Source organism: Chiloscyllium plagiosum, unplaced genomic scaffold (assembly GCF_037043375.1).
Source record: "Chiloscyllium plagiosum isolate Xiang-an unplaced genomic scaffold, Cpla_swu_hap1 HiC_scaffold_10, whole genome shotgun sequence".
Lineage (NCBI taxonomy): Eukaryota > Metazoa > Chordata > Chondrichthyes > Orectolobiformes > Hemiscylliidae > Chiloscyllium > Chiloscyllium plagiosum.
Genome location: NW_028270148.1, coordinates 115,416,487 through 115,439,757, shown reverse-complemented (window position 1 = coordinate 115,439,757; position 23,271 = coordinate 115,416,487). Strand labels below are relative to the sequence as shown.

Sequence of the window (23,271 nt, the reverse complement as noted above, 5' to 3'; positions counted from 1 at the left end):
CCATTCCGAGCAGCATCCTTCCACTGCTACCCTCTCTGTCTCCTATGACTCAGCCAGTTCTGCATCCATCTTGCCAGCTCACCCCGATACCACGTGACTTCACCTTTTGTATCAATCTGCCATGAGGAGGGATGCTGCTCGTTTGAAGAGCCAGTGCAGGCATGATGGACTGAATGGCCTCTTTCTGCACCATAACAATTCTGTGACCTAGACCTAGACATATTTAGATTAGATTAGATTAGATTAGATTCCCTACAGTGTGGAAACAGGCCCTTTGGCCCAACAAGTCCACACCGACCCTTCGAAGAGTAACCCTCCCAGTCCCATTTCCCTCTGACTAATGCACCTAACACTATGGACAATGTATCATGGCCAATGCACCCAGCCTACACATCGTTTGTTCTGTGGGAGGAAACCAGAGCACCCAGAGGAAACCCATGTAGACACGGGGAGAATGTGCAAACTCCACACAGACTGTCGCCCGAGGCTGGAATCGAACCCGGGACCCTATTTAAATGCAGAAATCATTCCATACCTTTGTAGTTATGATGTTCTTATTGCTGAAATTAATTTTAACACAATCATCTCTTGTAGCATTCTCCAAGATAGTATATTATTAATCATTGAACCTAGGTACTGCTGCCTTATATAAATATTTGGTGATGACTGTTATTACTTCCACATATTCCACTTGCTAACTAGCTATCTTTGGGCATCCACTTAGTGACTAATTGCTCACAGGAACAGCATCCAGTCCTTCCTAACATTGTTCTTTTAAGGAATTTTGCCTTTGCCTTGTAGCTTTACATGGTAATTCCTCAATGGCTTGCCCGATGAACAGCAAGATAAAAATGCTACCTTGGTATCTGACTATTTTCTCTTCCCACGGTAGCCCCCGCCACACTCCCCCAGACACCACCGTTTCTATCTGTCACCAAAGAGTCTGAAAAGCGAAGGACAGCAGCTGACGCTGGCTGTGGTCAATTTGACCACGAGGAAAGAATGAAAGCTGTGGAACTCCTGGAGGTAAGAGGCAGCTGCTTTATTCCTTTGCCTTCCACACCCACAGGAGTTGATTCTCTGACAACACAACAGAGCTCATTAAATCAAATCCCACTGACGGGGCGAAGGAATGTAAATGAGCCCCTCTTACTGAAGTACATGTACACACTAGTAGGCTCACTGTATGTGGCTTTTAAAGCTGGGTGGTAAATGTATTTGTGACCTTAAGGAGCAGGGCTGTTAAATTGACCTTGGTTACTTAACTGAAACTGTATACGTGTAAATCCAGTGTAAATCCCTTTCCTTTTACAACTTCTCTCCCACTGGAGTTTAGATCACAAGAAGGTTTTATAAGAAGCAATGATTCATTTTTGGATAAAGAGCACTGACACCAGAAATATATTTCTATTTGAAATTTTGGTAATTTAAGCTTTGAAAAATATGCTTGAAGTGACTTAACGAGGGTGATGTAATCAACATGAGCAAATGATGGTAATATCTCAGTCTGACTCAATGCTGGAGAACAGTAATGAATGTAAGTGCTTTTTTTTTTGATAGTTGGAGTGCTTGTTTGAAGTGTTCGGAACCTGGAGGGAATGACATCTTAAACAAATATTCATTTGAAATTTGGCGAGTTCTATTTCATTATATCATTGATTTGTTAATTCAGTACACCAGCCACTCATTTTACAGAGCATTGACAACTTGGACATATTTCAGGAGATGTGGGTGGAGGTAACAACATGGAAAGTTGTGATTTGGTTCTAAAGACCTAACCACTCAGTTTTCCTCCGCCAGCAGAGGTGAAGAGTACTTCGCCCTCTTTTTTCCAGGATAGCAGCAGCTAAACAGTTTCCTGTTGTTTTTTCAGTTGTGGGACGTGGGCGTTGCTGGCTGGGCCAGTATTTATTGCCCGTCCCTAGTTGCTCCCTTGAGAAGGTGGGGGTGAGTTGCCTTCTTGAACTGCAAAGGCCATGTGCTGTGGGTAGACCCACAATGCCCTGAGGGAGGGAATTCTAGGACTTTGACCCAGTGACAGTGAAGGAATGGCGATATATTTCCAAGTCAGGATGGTGAGTGGTTTGGAGGAGAACATGCAGGGGATGGTGTCCTTCTAAATGGAACTGGTCGTGGGTTTGGAAGGTGCTGTCTCAGGAACCTGGGTGAATTTCTGTAGTGCATCTTGTAGATAGTACACACTGCTGCTACTAACTGTCACGAGTGAAGGAAATGGACAGTTTTTGTTTAGATTACTTACAGTATGGAAACAGGCCCTTCGGCCCAACAAGTCCACACCGACCCGCCGAAGCGCAACCCACCCAGACCCATTCCCCTACATTTACCCCTTCACCTAACACTATGGGCAATTTAGCATGGCCAATTCACCTAACCTGCACATCTTTGGACTGTGGGAGGAAACCGGAGCACCCGGAAGAAACCCACGCGGACACGGGGAGAATGTGCAATCTCCACACGGTCAGTTGCCTGAGGCGGGAATAGAACCCGGGTCTCTGGCGCTGTGAGGCAGCAGTGCTAACCACTGTGCCACCCACATTTTTGATGTGGTGACTATTAAGCGGGCTGCTTTGTCCTGGCTGGTGTTGAGCTTCTTGTTACTGGAGCTGCACCATCCAGGGAAGTGGGGAGTACTCCATCACACTCCTGACCTGTGCCTTATTTTTGAGGAATCAGGCGGTGAGTTACTCACTGCAGGATTCCCAGCCTTTGGCCTGCTCTTGCAGGTATTGTGTTTATGGGGTGAGTCCGTATCAGATTTCGCTCAATGGCAATCATGAGAGGGATAGCCCAATGAAAACGTTGGCTCTGCATTTCATGATGTGCAGAAACTGCAAAGTGTAAATGGAGTCTTCCAAACCTTTGGCTAGTTCTATTGCTGTCTGTCTGACACCTATCAGCTGCAGTTGGCAAGCATTATGTGCCCCACTCCGCTCCCCCTCCCACCTTCCTTTCACTGTATTTTCCCCCAACACAACCCCATCCTACCAGCCCCACGCTTTCCCCTCTCCCTATGCTGGTGATGTTGCAGTACACAGAGAATTGTGCAGAATGAGTGTAGGCAAGGAGTCATCTTCTAATTTCCCAGAATGCTTTCTTTGGTCTCCAGGAGGTTGGTGGAGATTCCAGATTGCAGCAGTCTCCCAGCTACTCCGGGAGGATTGGCAACTATCTACGCAGAATAGTTCTTTTTCTTTACTTTTAATCTGTGAACCTCATTCAAAAAAGAACGATTGAATTGAACCATCAAATTATGCACGGTTTGTAAAATGAGACATATTCTTAATGTTCCTCTCAAGCCTTGAAGTGATTCCAAAAAAGTGAGCCACTACTTTACTCAATAAGGCAGGTCGAGAAATTATTTTCCTCTGTTAGTCCACATTGAGTGGACTGAACTTCTTAAAAATGCTCTTTATTTACTCCTTTCAATTATTTTCTGTTCTTTTCTGCTTCCCTCTCCTCCACTGCTTGTAATGTGCATGACTGGATGATGAGAACTTACCCTGTTTACAAACTCGCCATCTCAAGAACTTTTCAAGTTCTCCACCTTTATGTTGGATGGGAACTTGGGGCTGGATTTCGAAAGCATCTTGGCTGTCAGCAGCGCAGTGTCATGTGAATTGAAGATCATAATCCCAAAGGGGGTCGCTGAGAGATTTTATTACATCAAAGGTGCTCTATGAATGTGAATTGTTGTAGCTGAGAACTCTGTCCTGGGGTCCTGTGACAATATTTATCTCCCAACTGACATCATTGGATTCACTGTTAGATTATTAGGTTATCACTTATCGATTGCTATTTGCAGGAGTTTCCTGCAGACACATTGGCAGTCATATTTCTACATCACAACAGTGGTTTTCAGTATTTGGTACACCTGAAGTCCATGTGTTGAGCTGTTGGGAAAGAAGAAGCAGATAGATAGTCAACTTTAAAGGGTCAAATGTAAGGTAAAGTCACTGTAGTCCCACTCCCTCGTTAAAGACATATAAGCAGCGGTATTTTAACCTGAGGGTGATCACGTCTTAGAAGAGGGGAGAGTTTGGGAGGGACAGTAAACTTTACACTAACCTCCGCTGGTGTGGGAATTGAACCCACAAACCAGCCATCTAGGCTACTGAGTTAATGCATTGTGCACTGAATGACTAGTTTACACAGTTTTGCAATGTAATTTCCAATGTAAATGCTTGGCTGAGCTCCAAATCCCAATAATAGATTTAGCTTGAGACTGGTTGCTTAGTTAGCTGGGATGGGGGTTGGTGCTGTTTTTTATTGACAGTTTTATGAGCAGTTAATAGTATTAAAATCTTTTGAAGTGGATTTTGAATATCTTTGTTTTTCTTGATAGATGTATGAACACTTAAGATGGGCTGGTGTTTTTCAACCAATTTAGGATTGTGTAAAATGGTTGAACAGATATAAGGACACTCTGAGGCATCCTCACCTGATGGCCTTGGCACCCATCTGTCACCTCTAGTTCTCTTTTGGTTGCCCCAGGAGGTCCTGACTCCAGTCCAACTCTGTCCTACTGGGGAAAATAAAACATTTCTCCTAGTTTTCAGGAAATGGTCCAAACATATGAAAATCCAGTCCATGGTTAAAACTGAATGTCTAATTTGAAAGACAGTAGTCATACCACTGTAGCACAGTAACCCTAACAGTTCAGCTCTCCCGCAACACTGCACTGCAGGAGCTGCCTTAATCATTGTCCTTATGTTTTAGTGCATCGTAGCTCTGTGTAAGTGTTTGAGACTATGTGGGATATTGCCAGGGATGGAGGGTTTGAGCTATAAGGAGAGACTGAGGGGTGGCCTTATAGAGGCTTATCAAATCATGAAGGGCATGGATAGGATAAATAGACATGGTCTTTTCCCTGGGTGGGGGAGTCCAAAACTAAAGGGCATAGGTTTAGGATGAGAGGGGAAAGATATAAAAGGGACTAAGGAGCAACTTTTTAATGCAGAGGGTGGGGTCTGTGTGAAAATGAACTGCCAGAGGAAGTGGTGAAGGCTGGTACAATTACAACATTTAAAAGGCATCTGGATGGGTATACGAATAGGAAGGGTTGAGAAGGCTATGGGCCAAGTGTTGGAGAATGGGACAAGATCAATTTAGGATATCTGGTCGGCATGGACGAGTTGGACTGAAGGGTCTGTTTCTGTGATGTACAGCTCTATGGCGCTATGACAAATGGAACCCTACAAGAAAGATTAACATTGCCCCAGTGTTTTTTACAATTGGAAATTCCTGTATTGGTCACACTCACGACTGTAAACCAAATATTCTGAAGGTTTCAGAGACAACAGGAGGAGCAACAGGACAAGAAATCACTTGAAATCTAATAGAGGATGAGGTTAAAAATCACACAACACCAGGTTATAGACCAACAGGTTTAATTGGAAGCACTAGCTTTCGGAGCGCTAGTGAAAACTACTGCTTCCAAATAAACCTGTTGGACTATAACCTGGTGTTGTGTGATTTTTAACTTTGTCCACCCCAGTCCAACACCGGCATCTCCAAATCATAATCGGATGAAGGCATTAAAGTTGGATGCTGGAGATTCTAGTGGAAATTAGTGGATGAATCAATATTGTCATATTAGAGGAAGTGGCAATAGAATTTACATTGAGAAAGTGGGATTGCAGGCTTATTTTTAACATTAGTTAAATGAACTTATGTTGATTCGGTGTCTTTTATATTCACAGGATGTCCCAAAACCTTCACAACTAATGAGGTACATTTTTACATGTACCCATTGCTACAATATAGGAAATGTTACAGTCCATTTGCACACAGCAATCTCCCACAGGGATGACCAGGTTTTGTGATATTAATTGAGGGATAAACAACGATTAAGGACACTGGCAAGAACTCAACCACCCTTCTCTAAAATGGTTCCAAAAACCATTTTGATGACCACTTGAAACACTGACAGATTTCAGCTCAGACCTTGGGGCAATTCCCATAGCGTGGACAGAGCATTGGCTAGCTAACAGGAAACAGGGAGTTGGGATAAATGGGTCATGCTTCGGGTTGACCAGTAGTAACTGGTGGGGTGCCAAAGGGACCAGGGCTGGGACCGTCACAATTTACTATCTATCCTGATGACACGGCTGTAGGAACTGACTGCACTGTAGCCATATTTGCTGATGACACAGAGATAGGAAAGAGAGTAGCTTGTGAGAAGGGTAGAAAATATTTGCAAAGAGATATAAATAGGTTAACTCATGAGGAATAAATTGGCAGATGGATATAGTGTGGGAACATGTGAGGTTAGACAGATTTTTGATTGACAGGTTTACCAGCAGGAGAGTGGGCTTGAGACCACAAGCAGATCATCCATGAGGTGGAGCCAGTTTGAAGGGATGACAGGATGTTCTAACCTTATACCTTCTCAACTGTAGGATAGCATCTACAAAGGGGCAGAATTCCCTTAGCATTACACGAAATGACAGCCTAGATTCTTGCACTGAAGTCCTGGAGAGCGACTTGAACCTCTGATTCATGGAAAGTAGTGCAAGTTACAACTGGCAGCATGGGTCTGTGTGGAGGGGTCAGGGGTCAGAGACGTTGATGGAGCAAAGAGACTGTGTAACAAAAGGGTGATAAGATAGCAGCCATTGTCAATTCCACTGAAGACAAAGGTGTCAAGGTCACCATGAGATTCCTTGATGATCTAGAGAGCTGCAGCCTACACCCAAAAGGAGTGAGAAACAAGCTGAAGAGGAGAAAGAGAAACAATAAAAATGAACCATTCAAAAGAGAGAAGGCAAAGGATACGGGGAAGAGGAGAGACTCAGCAGCACAAGGATACTACAAGAAGCGAGGAACAATTGTATTGTGAGACTAGCTGCGAATGGAGGGTGACCAACAGCCTGTGCACTTTCCTGATTTTGATGCTTACGTCTACTCTAGTCAGGAAATCAATCTTCTAACAGTTCAGAGATTTCTCACATTCTTGAGGGAAATATCTAGTTTCATGTCAGCTGTCAATACGGTGTTGCTGAATTTTAGCTCTTGTGAAAGGTGACCTGTTGGCTCAGTGGTTAGCACTACTGCCTCATTGCACCAGGGACCTAGTTTTGATTCCACCCTTAAATGACTGTGTGGAGTTGCCACATTCTCCCCGTGTCTGTGTGGGTTTCCTCCGGGCACTCCGGTTTCCCTCCACAGTTCAAAGATATGCAGGTCAGGATTGGCCATGCTGGGTTGTCCCATAGCGTCCAGGGATGTATAGGCTGGGTGGGTTAGCCATGGGAAAAAGCAGGGGATAGGGTGGGGGAGGGGGGGGGGGTGGTGCTGGATCTGGATGGGATGCTTTTCAGTAGGTTGGTGCAGACTTGATGGGCCAAAAGGCTTCTCTCGACACTGTAGGGATTCTATGCAATGATCTCCACCTGCCTCTGCCAATGACTTGCAAAATTCACCAGACCCTATTAATCCATGTTAACCCTTATATTTCAATGCTAGCTCCTTCACACATAGTGAGCACATCCATTTCCCTTTTATTTCAAATACTGCTTAGAGATCATTGGCCTGCTGTTCAGGACAAAAGTAATTCACACTGGGTTTCACCATAAACAGGAAATTAACTCCATTTATTGCAAGCAAACCTTTTCCTAATAAATGGAAACAAAACATTTACTGCAATGCGACTTAAGCTCTCCCCCTTTAAAAGTCCAAATACACACACGTTAATAGTTAATTTGACATAGAAATAGTTAATTTGACACAAATACTGTAGGTGGAAAAATATTGATGTGGAAAAGCAATTCTGTAATTTTAGAGTTCAGACCACAAGGGTGGTTATGCTGTTTCTCAAGGTTTGTCTGATTTTTTTTGTGTGATTGTAACACAAGGTAACTTGCAAGCAGTGATCAAATTTTTTTTATTAATTGGTTGATCAGATAGACCTAAGTCTTTTTGTGTATCAGGACTCCTTACTTTCAGAATCTTCATGTTTTGTCTTTTTCACTCGCAGTGAGCGATGGTGAGAGATGTTCCTCGTTTGCAAGCTTCTGGTTATCTCTACAAGAACTGCACTCACAGGTCTATAACAAACTGTAGCTTGACCAATCCAAAGGCTGTCATTAGGCAGTATTTCCTGAACTCAAAGATTCCTAGTACCACTCTGTCTCATAAACTGTCTACCTCACTGCTTCAAAAAGTAATAATTTTGTATAGCTAAAGCATATATCATATAAACCCACATTATTTTCAAGTTGCAATAATGCTCCTGGTACCTTTGCTTATTTGGGAAAAATGTTTATTTTCCCATTTATAGTCTAAAATGAAAGAAAAATATGTGGCCTCTTACAGTCAAATAAAAATTAGAATAATTACTTCACCCTTGGGAAGGCAGAGAACCTTCTCCAGACATTGTGGCCAGTCGATCAACTGAGAAAAAGAAATGAAACTCAGTCACGGAATATTTGGAGATGAACAGCAACCATTATTTATAGTTGAGATCACCGCAGTGTGAAGGAAGTTCTGTGCTTCATGAGTACTCAGAAGTTCCTGATCAGATACTAGCACTAATATATTCTTGTTGTGTTATTTATAATGTACGACTCTAATGGATTTTAAATGGCAGGGTCAAAATTCTTTGGAAGTGATCAGAAATCCTTTACATTTTAAAAAAAAGCAGCATATTTTACTTAAAAAGAAACAGAACATGTTGGTGAAATTCAGCGGGTCGAACTGCATCTGTGAAGGGGGAAAGAGTTAACATTTTGAGTCCAATATGACTGTAAGCATTAACTCTGTTTCTCTTACTACAGGTCCTGCCAGGCCGGCTGAGATTCTCCACCACTGTCTGTTTTTAGCTCTCATCTCCAGCATCCGCAGTACTTTGCTTGATTTGATCATGTTGTTCTTGTTGATCTCCTTTCTAGGGATGTTTAATGACTCTGCTCCTACAACATTCATTTGTTCAGGGTTATGCAGGCTGTGCCACGCACTGAGCTCCTTTCCGCTGTCGAAAGGTAAGTGTCTGTCTAAACTTTGTGTTTGCCAGTTTACTCCTGTTGATCCCACATGCAATACCAAATTAGCAAAGCAAACCTGGATGGAATTCCATCAGGAATTCTGAATTAATCAGTCTCTTACAGGCTTTTATCTCTGAGTCAGGTGGGTTCAAATCCCACCCACTCCGCAGGTGTTTCATAACATCTCTGAATGGGTTGATGCAGAAAATGTTGAATCAAGTCTCCTGACCCTTAAGTCCTTGGAAGCATGTTTAGGTTATAAACTGGCCAATGTGCATGTGGATTTCACAATGTACATCGCAGCACTTGGATCTGAAGTGTTAAACATTACATTGGAATTCAGCAATGTTAGGTTGTGAGCTGTCTGAATTCTTGAATGAGGAATTGAAAGTCACAAAACTGTAGCCTCCCCTGTTGTTTTCTGTATGGATCATCTACAAGTCATACTTTAAAGGCTTAGCTTGACAATGATCCATGACACTAAACGATCTTCAATGTTTTCCTGGTATCGTGATTGGAACAAGCCTGGCTTGCTAAAGAGTGTTGATGTTGTCGGTTAAATGAACTGGTGTGCAGTGCGGTGATTGTTAGCAACACAGCTCGCGTGATTCTCCAGGACTTAATTCATTACTTGCGTATACTTCCTTCCCTTGCAGAGCAGTGCTCTGAACTGAAGACTGTGCATGCCCCATTGACAGTGTCAAATGTTCTACTCCCATTCTCAAGCCACGGTTCCTGTCCAAGGATCAAATGTGCGGATTTTTTTTTAAATGCTAAAGTTTGATGTGGCTGAATGGTTGCCTATAAAACACTTTAATCCCTAACCCTGTAATGTATTTAATTTCACACTGACTGATGGCATTGCCCCTGAAAGGATTACAGCAGGGGGCTACCATTTTCACACTCATACTAGAAAAAGCCAGATATAGTTGAGGCTTCGAATCTAAGTGGGAGCCAGGGAGGGAAAATAACTATGCCATTGAACAGGGAAAGAAGCAAATTGTCTCAGCTTTTGAAGGTTTCTTTTAAAATAAATCCATCATTTCTGTCTTTTAATATGTCTAAAAGCAGACGTTTTGATTTTGAGACCTTTTGCCAAATGCTCCGAAAGGACCTTCTGGCTGATTTTTTAATTCAGGGATTCGATCATTATATCTCATTCAGGCCATTCAGCCCCTCGAGTCTGTTGCAGCATTCAGTGAGATTGTGGCTGATTTGTGGCCCAGCTGCGTCTGGATCATATCCCTTAATACCCTTTGCTTAACAAAAAAATTATCTATCTCAGATTTAAAGTTAACAATAAACAATCCTATTCTCTTGTGAACTCCTCTGGATTCACTTGCTTTTCCGTATCTCTCAGAATTATGTACAATAACATACTTCAGCCATTCCACAAGAAGAAACAAGGCAGGTTTTCCAAGCGTGCAATAACCTGAAGGTTGAATGACCTGGGATGCCCTCAGAGATCAGCTTGCACACCGTCTAACATCTTCTCAGCAGTGTGTGTTTGCTAATGAGGGAAATATTAATATGACTTTCTTTCATTCTGAAGGGGGAAGAAAGTCAGCTTGAGTTTCATTGTGTTTTGGTTTGGAATAGGCTCATGTTCCTGAGGAGCTGCAATGTTAGGGCAACTTTGCCTCAAATCAGTCAGTACCTCACATTACAGGGTCAGTGGACTACTGCCTGTCACACTGAGACTGAACAGTAGCTTGTTTTGTTTTGAATTGCTGTATCCTCTCATTTTCTACAAACAAACCATAACCAGCTCATCTCCCTGTCGTGTTCATTCCTTTAAACGGCACAAACCATAGCTCACAGTTTTTCCTGTTGACCTCTCCCCAACAGAAAATTCAGGCAAAAAATAATATTTGGGATAATAAAAGTGAGCAAGAGTTTTATGCTGCTTTCTTTGCTTTTCAAACAAAAAAAAGAGATAGTTTATTCTTTGGACTTTAGTTTCGGCAAGAGCTGAGGATGTTAGAAGTCATCAAAGATATGCCTGGGATAGACAGTGTTAATTCTTCCATATCTAAGCCTCTTTGCAGTATAACTCCCTTTGTCTCCTGCCTCTAGTCATTAAACACTAATCCTATCACCCTTCGTAATCCTCAGCAGTGGAGACAGAGTTTAGTTTGCTAAACTGTCTTTGTTCCTTTCCTAATAGACAGACTGACATTTTTGTCAGAAGAAGTCACATTCACTGCACTCTATGCAGCTTTCTAATGAAGTGCCATTAATGAATCTTTTCCACCCTTCACACGGGGTGAACGGATTTCAATCGGTTTAGCGCTAAGAAGGGAGATGCATTGTAATTTTATTGGTCTTTGCAAAGAATTGTCAAGACCCCAGCAACAAGACTACTGCAGCCTGTAGTCATTAAGACACTCCTCAGTTTTAATTACACAGAGTTTGCAGAAGAAAAGGTTCTGTTCAAACCAACAGAGCTTCATAAACCATGGGCAGAATCTGAAGAATTTTAGCCAAAATAAAAGAAATGAATGAATCTTTTAACAGTTTGTGCTGGAGCAGTCTGACTTTCAATGATTTAAATTATAGCATGGAATTTAATTCAAGAGTACATATAACCATTGAAAACTTTATTAAATTATAACTTTAACGTATTGCATATTTAAAATCTCATGACAGATCCAGTAGCTGATTATAATCAGTTATCCAATAGTTTGCAGAACAGTTGTCTTCTGAGATGACGTTAATAAAGTTTGACCAATGTAAATTTAAATCATGTCCCAATTGTACTGTCATGGATGCACCAGCTCAGTATTGACCCTCCCTCCTCAAAACTACACTTGGACAACTGCTGGCATTGAAAAGATTTTTATTTCAAAAATATATTTCATTCATAAAAAGGTTACTCTACTCTCTAACCATTTGTCTCAGCCTTAGGGACTGTGGTGTTGAACTGTTAATTTTTTTTCTTTGTTTTTCTAACTTTCAGTAAGAAGAACTGTAATGTTTCACTTTTTAATCTTGTTTTCTTTACCTTTCTGCTTTGTACCAAGGTTCTGTACCTAGATACCATTGTACCTAAATGGCATGATAGGTGGCAACTTGTAGACTTTTCATTTTACTCACGTGAGTTCATGTAACAATAAAAACTATTTCAAATTCACGATACCTTTCCTCCTGCTGGATGCTTTTGCCTATCACACTGGTGAATCCTTCCATCTCCAACACACTTTCCCAAAACCCATCTTGAAAGCTGACATTCCACTTCATGAAAAAGGCTCTGCTTCCCAAACACTATTCCTAAGACTTCCGAATCCTCTTCAAGCTCCACTTCTGCTCTTCCAGAGTTTGCCTTTATCCGGTTGCTTGATCACCAAGTGTGCCAACAACACTGCGTCTTTATATAGCACCCTTAATATAATTCAAAGTTCCCAGCAGAGTTACTCAGCAGATTGTGACACTGAGCCCTGTAACGGTGATGATCAAAAGCTTGGTCAAGGAGGGAGGTTTTAAGAAGCATCGAAAAGGAGGTGGTCAATAGGTTTAAGAAGGAAATTTCAGGGCTTACTGCAGAGCTTCCCAAAGTGGAGGTCATGACCCCAAGTGGGGTCATGAGCTGAAAGGTTAAGGTCACAATCTCCAAGGCAGCACTGGCCAGTCAATGTGGAGTTCTACTTCAGTGAATCCTGCACGGAGAGACAGCACCTTCACTCCCACTTATACAAAACACACCGCCGCGCCCCCCCAACTCTAACAGGTTTCCCTCCATCCCTACCCCCACCATAGTTCTTACGTAGGGGAATTTTTCACTGTCAACATAGCTTTGGTCGACTTCAAATTTCCAGATATTATGACTTAGGAGATCAGCCAGGACAGTGTTGATACTGTGAAAAGAATCTGAAAAATCTGAAAATCTGACTGCACATAGACTGAGGCAAGGGTAGACCTGGGTACAATGCCAGGGATAGGGTGGGTACATTGGGATCTAGTAATCTGCACTCAGGCCTCCCTGCAGCCTCCTACTCAGAGTGTGGGGAGAGTCGCAGTGCTGGGTGTGAGATGGGGGGAGGGGTCTGAGGGATTGGGGGCAGGATTGGGGCAGCTGTGCTCGGCTCAGAGGAGGGGATGTTGTGCTTGGATCAGGGTGGGGTTAGTGGCTTGAGCCAGGAATGGTGCTGGGCTCTGTGACTTCTTTCCCCATCCCCAACAGGGGGTTGTGAAAGTGGAAACAATTGGTCTTTGTGGAGTCATTAACATACAGTCAGAACCTTATGTAGGGGCCAGGTCCAGTTCCAACGGTACAATTATATTGATTCAACATCAGCCAGTTAGCAGAATGAGGGATGGTGTCAGCAGCTCCTGAGAAAGAGTTTGTGTCAGGGACAACAATATTTTGGTATTCACGATATTTAATGATTGTGGTCTTGTTGAATGGAGTATGGTTTCAGAGCTGAGTGGATCATCTGGTCAATTGGGAGTTATTACAGTTCAGTGTGAAAATATTTAGTCTTGACATTCTTGGATGAGTGAGGGGTTTCTGATCGCTACTCAGAGGGCGGGGGAGAGGCAGATGGGTTTGGGATGGGATTGAATACTATTTCAGTAACAGGCTCTTGAGAATTAATAATAATATTCTGAAGTTCATGCAGTTCTCTTTCATCCACTTGTTGCTAAAATCGCCCCAAGCAGCACATGTCAGGCTCACACATCATGAATGTGTGTGACATCACCTCCCAACTTCAGGGCTGTACAAGTCACTGCTCTTCTGCGCGATGGAGCTTACGGGAGTAAATTGGTGGGAAAATTGGAAAATGGATAAAGATAAAAGTCTTACCTTGCAATTACTGCTCAAACATGGCATGTACCAAAACTGCTGAAGGCGTTCTGACTTACTTTTATAAAAAGCCATACACAAATTAATAACATCATAAACAGGTTATGTTGCCTGTCCAGATATCATGCAGATGACAACTGTTCTAATGTATATAGTGCACAGCTAATTAGGCCATTGAAATAACTCCAAGGTTTGGCAAAGTAGGAGGGATATATTCAACTCCTGAGTAGTGAGTCAGTGGAACAAGAATATTAGAGCTAGGAGCAGGAGTGGGCCATTCAGCCCCTCATTTTCTCCTCGCCCCTCGAGCCCGCTGCACCATTTAAAACGATCATGGCTGATCTCATCGCAGCCTCACCTCCACTTTCCTGCCTGCTCTCCATAACCGTTCATTCTATTACTAATCTGTCTAGCTCCTCCTGAAAATTACTAAATGTTCCAGCATCCACCACACTCTGGGGAAGTGAATTCCGCAGATTCATGACCCTTTGAGAGAAGTGATTTATCCTAATCTAGGTTCTAATTCTGCTATCCCTCATCCTGAAACTATGACCTCTTGTCATAGATTGCCCCACAAGGGGGAAGACTCTTTCTGCGTCAATGCCCTTTAGATATCTCTCAATTAGATCTCCCCTCATTCTTCAAAACTTCAATGAGTATAGGCCTAAACTGCTCAATCTCTCTTCAAAAGACAAACCTCTCATCTCTGGAATCAATCTAGTGAACCTCATCTGACCTGTCGTCAATATGACCACATTCCTCCTCAAGTAAAGGGACCAAAATTTCTCCAGGTAAGTGAGCCTCCAATATCAAAAGTTGCAGCAGCCCATGTTAACCTTCTTCCACCAACTAACCTTCTAAAACAAATACATGGGTGCTTTTAGCTAGCATAGGATAAGCACTCGTCCACATCCCCTCTGAGTTTGCTGACTTTCATTTCTTCATTGGCTCCAGTCAAGCAAGGTCTCACCTTTAAAATACTCGTCATTGTTTGCAAATCCTTCCAGGGTGTCTGTAATCAGACCCTACAGATCTTGTAGCCACTCAGCACCTCTGAGATATTTCTGCTTGACCGATTCTACTTCCTTTGCTGATAGCCCCGCCCCCTGCCCCTTGGCACCTTCCCCTTTCTTTTTAAAACATTCCTCAACACCTTTCTCTTTGAGCAAGCTTTCTGTCAACTCTCCTAATATTCATCTTTTTGTGGGTGGTGTCAAGTTTTGTTTGATAATCCCTGCTTGAAGCACCATCCAGAGTTTAATTATTTGAAAGAGGCTACAAAAATGCACAATGGCGTTCTTGTTGGCCTTAGGTTATGTGACTGATTTGATCCTGTGTGCATTTTTAAACCTTACGAACGATATTTAAAGTCCATAATTATGAAAGAAATTGTTTCTCCTTGATATCCCAATGCTGAAACAATATTGACAAAGTTTGGTGTCTAGAGTGAGTTTCACCTTCCCCCTTTAGCTGTCCTGTTTTCTGTAAAGCTCAAAGTCTCGAGATGACAGAATGATCACAAATCTGATGACCAGCTTTTTTTTTGTCTTGGAGTCTGTGTAAGAATACAAGAATGTTAAAAACATCTCCTAAAAGCTATGTTCAAATCTGAGACAAGCAGGAGCTGTGCAGAGGTTAGGAATTGTATTGCGGGAAGTCATCTTTTGACACAATGGAAGGTAACTGAGCTTCTTGAAGGCAGTTTCAGTCATTGAGAAATGTGTGAATTTCATTTGGGGGTCAGAGAGAAAGGTGAGAAGAAGGCCAACAGATGACCCTGTTGATATGTGCTTTGGCTTTCTTTGAAGGTCTCTCAAATTCATAGTCATCCACATTTCTCTTTTCAAACATTGTTTGGCCATACTATCTGTGACTTGTGATATTATATCTATCCCACATACCAGCATCAGTGAGCAGGACTGATTTAGCTTGTCCACTTCTTCATTCACTTTCAAGAGACAAGACCAGTGTTTTTGATAAACACATTTTGTCGGCACACTACAATTGCTTTAAGTATTAAGGGTCTGCAAAGTAGCAACTGAATATATAGCAGTCCAACAGAAATTCAGAAACAGAAGGCTTAACTTGACTAAGTATCTTGACTTCTTTAAGAAAGGAATGTCCCTATTGCATCAATTAACACAGCAATAATATACTTCAAACAAAACCACTCGTCCAAACTCACAATCACTTCCATCTAGAAGGACAAGGACAGCAGATACATGGGAACACCACCCCCTGCAAGTTTCCCTCCAAGCCACTCATCATCCTGACTTGGAGATATATCACCGTTCCTTCACTGTCACTGGGTCAGAATCCTGGAATTCCTTCCCTAAGGACATTGTGGGTATGTGGACTGCAGCAGATCAAGAAGGCAGCTCACCCCCACCTTCTCAAGGGGCAACTCGGGACAGGCAATAAATACTGGGCCCAGTCCACATCCCACATCCCATGGGTGAATGAAAAAAACCCTCGTAAAGATACAGAGCAGAAACATCTCTTACCAGATCACAAGACGGTTATGTTCATGACCTTGGAAACTTGGGAATAGATGGAATCCAGGCAAATAGTACCACAAATGTGTATTTATGGAATGCCTTCAGCATAGCAAACTGTTGTGAGAGATTTCAAAGGAGAGTTATGAAACAATTAGTTGGCACTCTGTCACCAAGCTACTGTTAGAAATGACCATTCTAATGCACCACAAACTTGAGGTCATCCAAATCCCTGCCCTCCACATTGTAACATGCATCAGGTTATATGCAGCCAACCCCCAACTGGTATGAAGTTGAAGGAGTCTACTGTACCTGTTTTGAAAGCTGTTTTGCACTGAGAGCTTACAGACACCTGTCATGTGACTGACTAGCAGTCTCAGAGTGCACTGGAAAATTGAAAATATGTAGCATTTGGCTGAGAAACGAATACCTAAGTTTTGGTTGCTGTTTTGGCAACCATTTGAATTGAAGCAATCAGTTTAAATTATGCCCCAGGATATTAAAAACTAATTGATTTTGAATTTGTTGCTTTGCCAATGTTGAACCAATGAGATGATCCGATGCTAGGTGTATAAAGAAGCAGACATTTTGACAGTTAGAGAGTGAGACCAACTGCCATCGACAGAGTAACTGCGAGCAAAACATTCTTTATCAAAGGGACATTTTTTTCATATGAAACATCTTTGCAGGAAAAGACTGAAGACAACCCAAGGAGATCTACAGCCAGAGGGAGCCAGACATCAACCACAACAGCTACCCCCTGCGGGGTTTTGAAATGAAGATGATGTAATTTTAATGCAGGTTTTTATCAGAACAGTATATTGTTATAGAGTGGGAGGATGATAACAAACAGTTAAGTGAAAGGGGGGCTCAGAGTTGTAAATAATGTTGTTTAATGTTCACTTTGAAACTTAAAGATAAATTGATATTTCTTCTTTAAACAGTGGAAGTTGGGAGTTCTTTGTCATTCATACTTTAATAGATTATGTTGTGAGATGAGCTCTTCTGGCTGTTTGGTTTGATTAGCAGCGGGGTTCACCGCCATGTTGTAACAGTTTGGGGGCACGGGTCCGTGATTTGGACAGGTTTAGACAGATCCAGTCTGAGATTTGGACAGATGTGAACAGATTTGTGGTAAGAAAGATACCAGAAGATTTAAACATTTGCCAATTAGTGTCCTAGATCTTTAAATAAAATGTAGGTGAGACAATTTGTTAATTTTGGTTACATAGAACATTATTGAAGAGGTACATAGAGGAGTTACATAGAATATTACAGCACAGTACAGGCCCTTCGGCCCTCGATGTTGCGCCGACCTGTCATACCAATCTGAAGCCCATCCCACCCACACTATTCCATGTACGTCCATATGCCTGTCCAATGACGACTTAAATTCACTTAAACTTGGCGAACCTACTAATATTGAAAGCAAAACATTCCATACCCTTACTACTGTCTGAGTAAAGAAACTACCTTTGACATCTGTCTTATACCTATCTCCCCTCACTTTAAAGTTGTGTTCCCTCGTGTTTGCCGTCCCCATACTTGGAAAAAGACTCTCCCTGTCCACCCTATCTAACCCTCTGATTATCTTGTATGTCTCTATTAAGTCACCTCTCAACCTTCTTCTCTCTAACGAGAACAGCTTCAAGTCCCTCAGCCTTTCCTCATAAGACATTCCTTCCATACCAGGCAACATCCTAGTAAATCTCCTCTGCACCCTTTCCAAAGCTTCCACATCCTTCTTATAATGCAGTGACCAGAACTGTACACAATACTCCAAGTGTGGCCGTACCAGAGCTTTGTACAGCTGCAGCATAACCTCATGGTTCCGGAACTCAATCCCTCTATTAATAAAGGCCAAAACACTGTATGCCTTCTTAACAACTCTGTCAATCTTGGTGGCAACTTTCAGGGATCTGTGTACATGGACACTGAGATCTCTCTGCTCATCTACACTCCCAAGAATCTTACCATTACTGTGGTTCTGTTCGCCGAGCTGGAAGTTTTTGTTGCAAACGTTTCGTTCCCTGTCTAGGTGACATCCTCAGTGCTTGGGAGCCTCCTGTGAAGCGCTTCTGTGGTGTTTCCTTCGGCATTTATAGTGGCCTGTCCCTGCCGCTTCCGGTTGACAACCGGAAGAGGCAGGGACAGGCCACTATAAATGCCGGAGGAAACACCACAGAAGCGCTTCACAGGAGGCTCCCAAGCACTGAGGATGTCACCTAGACAGGGGACGAAACGTTTGCAACAAAAACTTCCAGCTCGGCGAACAGAACCACAGCAACGAGCACCCGAGCTACAAATCTTCTCACAAACTTTGAATCTTACCATTAGCTCAGTACTTTGCATTCCGATTACTCCGTCCAAAGTGTATCACCTCACACTTGTCCACATTAAACTCCATTTGCCACCTCTCAGCCCAGCTCTGCATCCTATCTATGTCTCTCTGCAACCTACTACATCTTTTGTCACTATCCACAACTCCACCGACCTTAGTGTCATCCGCAAATTTACTAACCCACCCTTCTAAGCCCTCATCCAGGTCATTTATAAAAATGATGAAGAGCAGTGGACCCAACACCGACCCTTGCGGTACACTGCTAGTAACTGGACACCAAGATGAACATGTTCCATCAACTACAACCCTCTGTTTTCTTTCAGCAAGCCAATTACTGAGCCAAACTGCTATGTCTCCCACAATCCCATCCCTCCACATTTTGTGTAATAGCCTACTGTGGGGAACCTTATCGAATGCCTTGCTGAAATCCATGTACACCACATCAACCGGTTTACTCTCATCAACCTGTTTGGTCACTTTATCAAAAAATTCAATCAGATTCGTTAGGCATGACCTACCCTTCACAAAACCGTGCTGACTATCCCTGATCAGATTATTCTTTTCTAGATGGTTATAAATCGTCTCTCTTATAACCTTTTCCAACACTTTACCAACAACTGAAGTGAGACTCACTGGTCTGTAATTACCAGGGCTGTGTCTACTACCCTTTTTGAACAAGGGAACCACATTTGCTATCCTCCAGTCCTCAGGCACTATTCCTGTAGACAATGATGATTTGAAGATCAATGCCAAAGGCTCGGCAATCTCTTCCCTTGCTTCCCAGAGGATCCGAGGATAGATCCCATCCGGCCCCAGGGACTTGTCTACTTTCACACTCTGCAGTATTTCTGCTACCTCTTCCTTGTGAACCTCAATCTCTTCTCGTCTAGATGCAAGTATCTCTGTATCTTCCTCACCAACATTTTCATTTTCTATAGTGAACACTATCGAAAAATATTTATTTAGTGCTTCCCCTATCTCCTCTGACTTCACACACAACTTCCCTCTATTATCCTTGATTGGCCCTAATTTAACTCTCATCGTTCTTTTATTCCTGACATACCTATGAAAAGCCTTAGGGTTAACCCTGATCCTATCCGCCAACAACTTCTCATGTCTGCTCCTAGCTCTTCTGAGCTCTCTTTTTAGGTCTTTCCTGACTTCCTTGTAACCCTCAAGCTCCCTAACTGAGTTTTCACATTTTGTCCTAACATAAGCCGCCTTCTTCTTGACCAGGGATACCACTTCCTTAGTAAACCACAGCTCACGTGTTCTATATCTTCCTCCCTGCCTGACAGGTACATACTTATCTAGGACACACAGGAGCTTTTCCTTGAATAAGCTCCACATTTTTAATGTGCTCATCCCCTGCAGTTTCCTTCCCCATCCTATGCTTCCTAAATCTTTCCTAATTGCATCGTAATTTCCCTTCCCCCAGCTGTAACTCTTGCTCGGTGGAGTACACCTATCCCTTTCCATCACTAAAGTAAACCTGACAGAATTGGGATCGCTGTCTCCAAAGTGCTCAACTACTTCCTTGTTACCCAGTACTAAATCTAAAATGGCTTTGCCCCTTGTAGATCTGTCTACATACTGCGTCAGGAAGCCCTCCTGCACACACTGGACAAAAACTGACCCATCTATAGTACTCGTACTGTAGTGATCCCAGTCAATATTTGGATAGTTGAAGTCCCCCATGACAACTACCCTGCTTCTCTCACTCCTATCGAGAATCATCTTTGCTATCCTTTCCTCTACATCTCTGGGACTATTCAGAGGCCTATAGAAAACTCCCAGCATGGTGACTTCTCCTTTCCTGTTTCTAACCTCAGCCCATACTACGTCAGTTAACGAGTCCCCAAACATCTTTTCTACAACTGTAATATTGTCCCTGATCAACAATGTCACACCTCCCCCTCTTTTACCATCTTCTCTGTTCTTACTGAAACATCTGAATCCTGGAACCTGCAACAGCCAATCCTGTCCCTGCTCTATCCATGTCTCCGTAATGGCCACAACATCGAAGTCTCAGGTAACAACCCACGCTGCACGTTCACCCACTTGTGGTTTGTTAAATTAAAAGTGAGAGAAATGGCTCTTAAGATTGCGAAAGAGGTTGAAGATGGTTCCCAAATTTGCCAAGAAAGTTTAGAAAGACAGAAGAAGGCCATACATCTAGAATTAGCAAAGTGGTTAGAATTGGGTCTAACCAGGGACAAAGGTAAAGCTGAAATTGTAAGGGAGTTAGTCAAGCACTTAGGTGTGTTAGACAAACAGACAAGTGCAGAGGAGTTTGAAAAACCTAAATGGAGTTAGAACATAAAGAAAAAGAGAGAAGATACTTATCTGAGCAAAGAGAGAGTCATAGAGATGGACAGCATGGAGACAGACCCTTCGGTCCAACCCGTCTATGCCGACCCAACCCAATCTAGTCCCACCTGCCAGCACCCGGCTCATATCCCTCCAAACCCTTCCTATTCATATACCCATTCAAATGCCTTTTAAATGTTGTAACTATACCAGCCTCCACCACATCCTCTGGCAGCTCATTCCATACACGTACCACCGTCTGTGTGAAAAAATTGCCCCTTAGGTCTCTTTTATATCTTTCCCCTCTCACCCTAAACCTATGCCCTCTAGTTCTGGACACTCCCCCAACCCATGGAAAAGACTTTGTTTATTTATCTATCCATGTCCCTCATGATTTTATAAACCTCTATAAGGTCACCCCTCAGCCTCCGACGCCTCAGGGAAAACAGCCCCAGCCTGTTCAGCCTTTCCCTATACCTCAAATCCTCCAACCCTGGCAACATCCTTGTAAATCTTTTCTGAACCCTTTCAAGTTTCACAACATCTTTCCGATAGGAAGGAGACAGAAGTTCACACAATATTCCAACAGTGGCCTAACCAATGTCCTGTACAGCCATAACATGACATCCCAAATCCTGTACTCAATGCTCTGACCAATAAAGGAAAGCATACCAAACGCCTTCTTCACTATCCTATCTACCTGCGACTCCACTTTCAAGGAGCTATGAACCTGCACTCCAAAGTCTCTTTGTTCAGCAACACTCCCTAGGACCTTACCATTAAGCATATAAGTCCTGCTAATATTTGCTTTCCCAAAATGCATCACCTCACATTTATCTGAATTAAACTCCATCTGCCACTTCTCAGCCCATTGGCCCATCTGATCAAGATCCCATTGTAATCTGAGGTAACCTTCTTCACTGTCCATTACACCTCCAAGTTTGGTGTCATTTGTAAACTTACCTCTTATGCTCACATCCAAATCATTTTTATAAATGATGAAAAGTAGTGGACCTAGCACCGATCCTTGTGGAACTCCACTGGTCACAGGCCTCCAGTCTGAAAAACAACCCTCCACCACCACCCTCTGTCTTCTACCTTTGAGCCAGTTCTGTATCCAAATGGCTAGTTCTCCCTGTATTCCATGAGATCTAACCTTGCTAATCAGTCTCCCATGGGGAACCTTGTCGAATGCCTTATTGAAGTCCATATAGATCACATCTACTGCTCTGCCCTCGTCAATCCTCTTTGTTACTTCTTCAAAAAACTCAAATCAAGTTTGTGAGACATGATTTCCCACGCACAAAGCCATGTTGACTATCCCTACTCAATCCATGCCTTTCCAAATACATGTACATCCTGTCCCTCAGGATTCCCTCCAACAACTTGCCCCCCGCTGACATCAGGCTCACTGGTCTATAGTTCCCTGACTTGTCCTTACCACCCTTTTGCACCACGTTTGCCAACCTCCAGTCTTCCGGCACCTCACCTGTGACTATCGATGATACAAATGGTGGGCGGCACGGTGGCACAGTGGTTAGCACTGCTGCCTCATAGCGCCAGAGACCCGGGTTCAATTCCCGCCTCAGGCGACTGACTGTGTGGAGTTTGCACGTTCTCCCCGTGTCTGCGTGGGTTTCCTCCGGGTGCTCCGGTTTCCTCCCACAGTGACAAAGATGTGCAGGGCCAGGTGAATTGGCCATACTAAATTGCCCGTAGTGTTAGGTAAGGGGTAAATGTAGGGGTATGGGTGGGTTTCGCTTCGGCGGGTCGGTGTGGACTTGTTGGGCCGAAGGGCCTGTTTCCACACTGTAATCTAATCTAATCTAATCTAAATATCTCAGAAAGAGGCCCAGCAATCACTTCCTAGCTTCCCAACGAGTTCTGGGGTACGCCTGATCAGGTCCTGGGGATTTATCCACTTTTTTGCATTACAAGACATCCAGCACTTCCTCCTCTGTAATATGGACATTTTTCAAGTTGTCACCATCTAAATCCCTATAGTCTATATCTTCCATGTCCTTTTCCACAGTAAATACTGATGCAAAATACTCATTTAGTATCTCCCCCATCTCCTGTGGCTCCACACAAAGGCTGCCTTGCTGATCCTTGAGGGACCCTATTCTCTCCCCAGTTACCCTTTTGTCCTTAATGTATTTGTAAAAGCCCTTTGGATTCTCCTTAACTTTATTTGCCAAACCTATCTCATGTCCCCTTTTTGCCCTTCTGATGTCCCTCTTAAGTATACTCCTACTTCCTTTATACTCTTCGAAGGATTCACTCGATCTATCCTGTCTGTACCTTATATATGATTCCTTC

At 43.0% G+C, this 23,271-nt stretch overlaps 1 protein-coding gene across 1 annotated transcript in view; it reads left to right on the top strand.

The window, feature by feature from the left end:
* Window positions 1–885: 885 nt before the first annotated feature.
* The window catches only part of LOC122553119 (homeobox protein Meis1), a 387,313-nt gene continuing 364,927 nt past the window's right edge, over window positions 886–23,271 (top strand). Inside the window, exons 1-2 of the mRNA XM_087991684.1 lie at window positions 886–1,026; window positions 8,910–8,999. The gene's annotated coding sequence lies outside the window, so the exon portion shown is untranslated. The remainder of the gene's footprint in view (window positions 1,027–8,909; window positions 9,000–23,271) is intronic.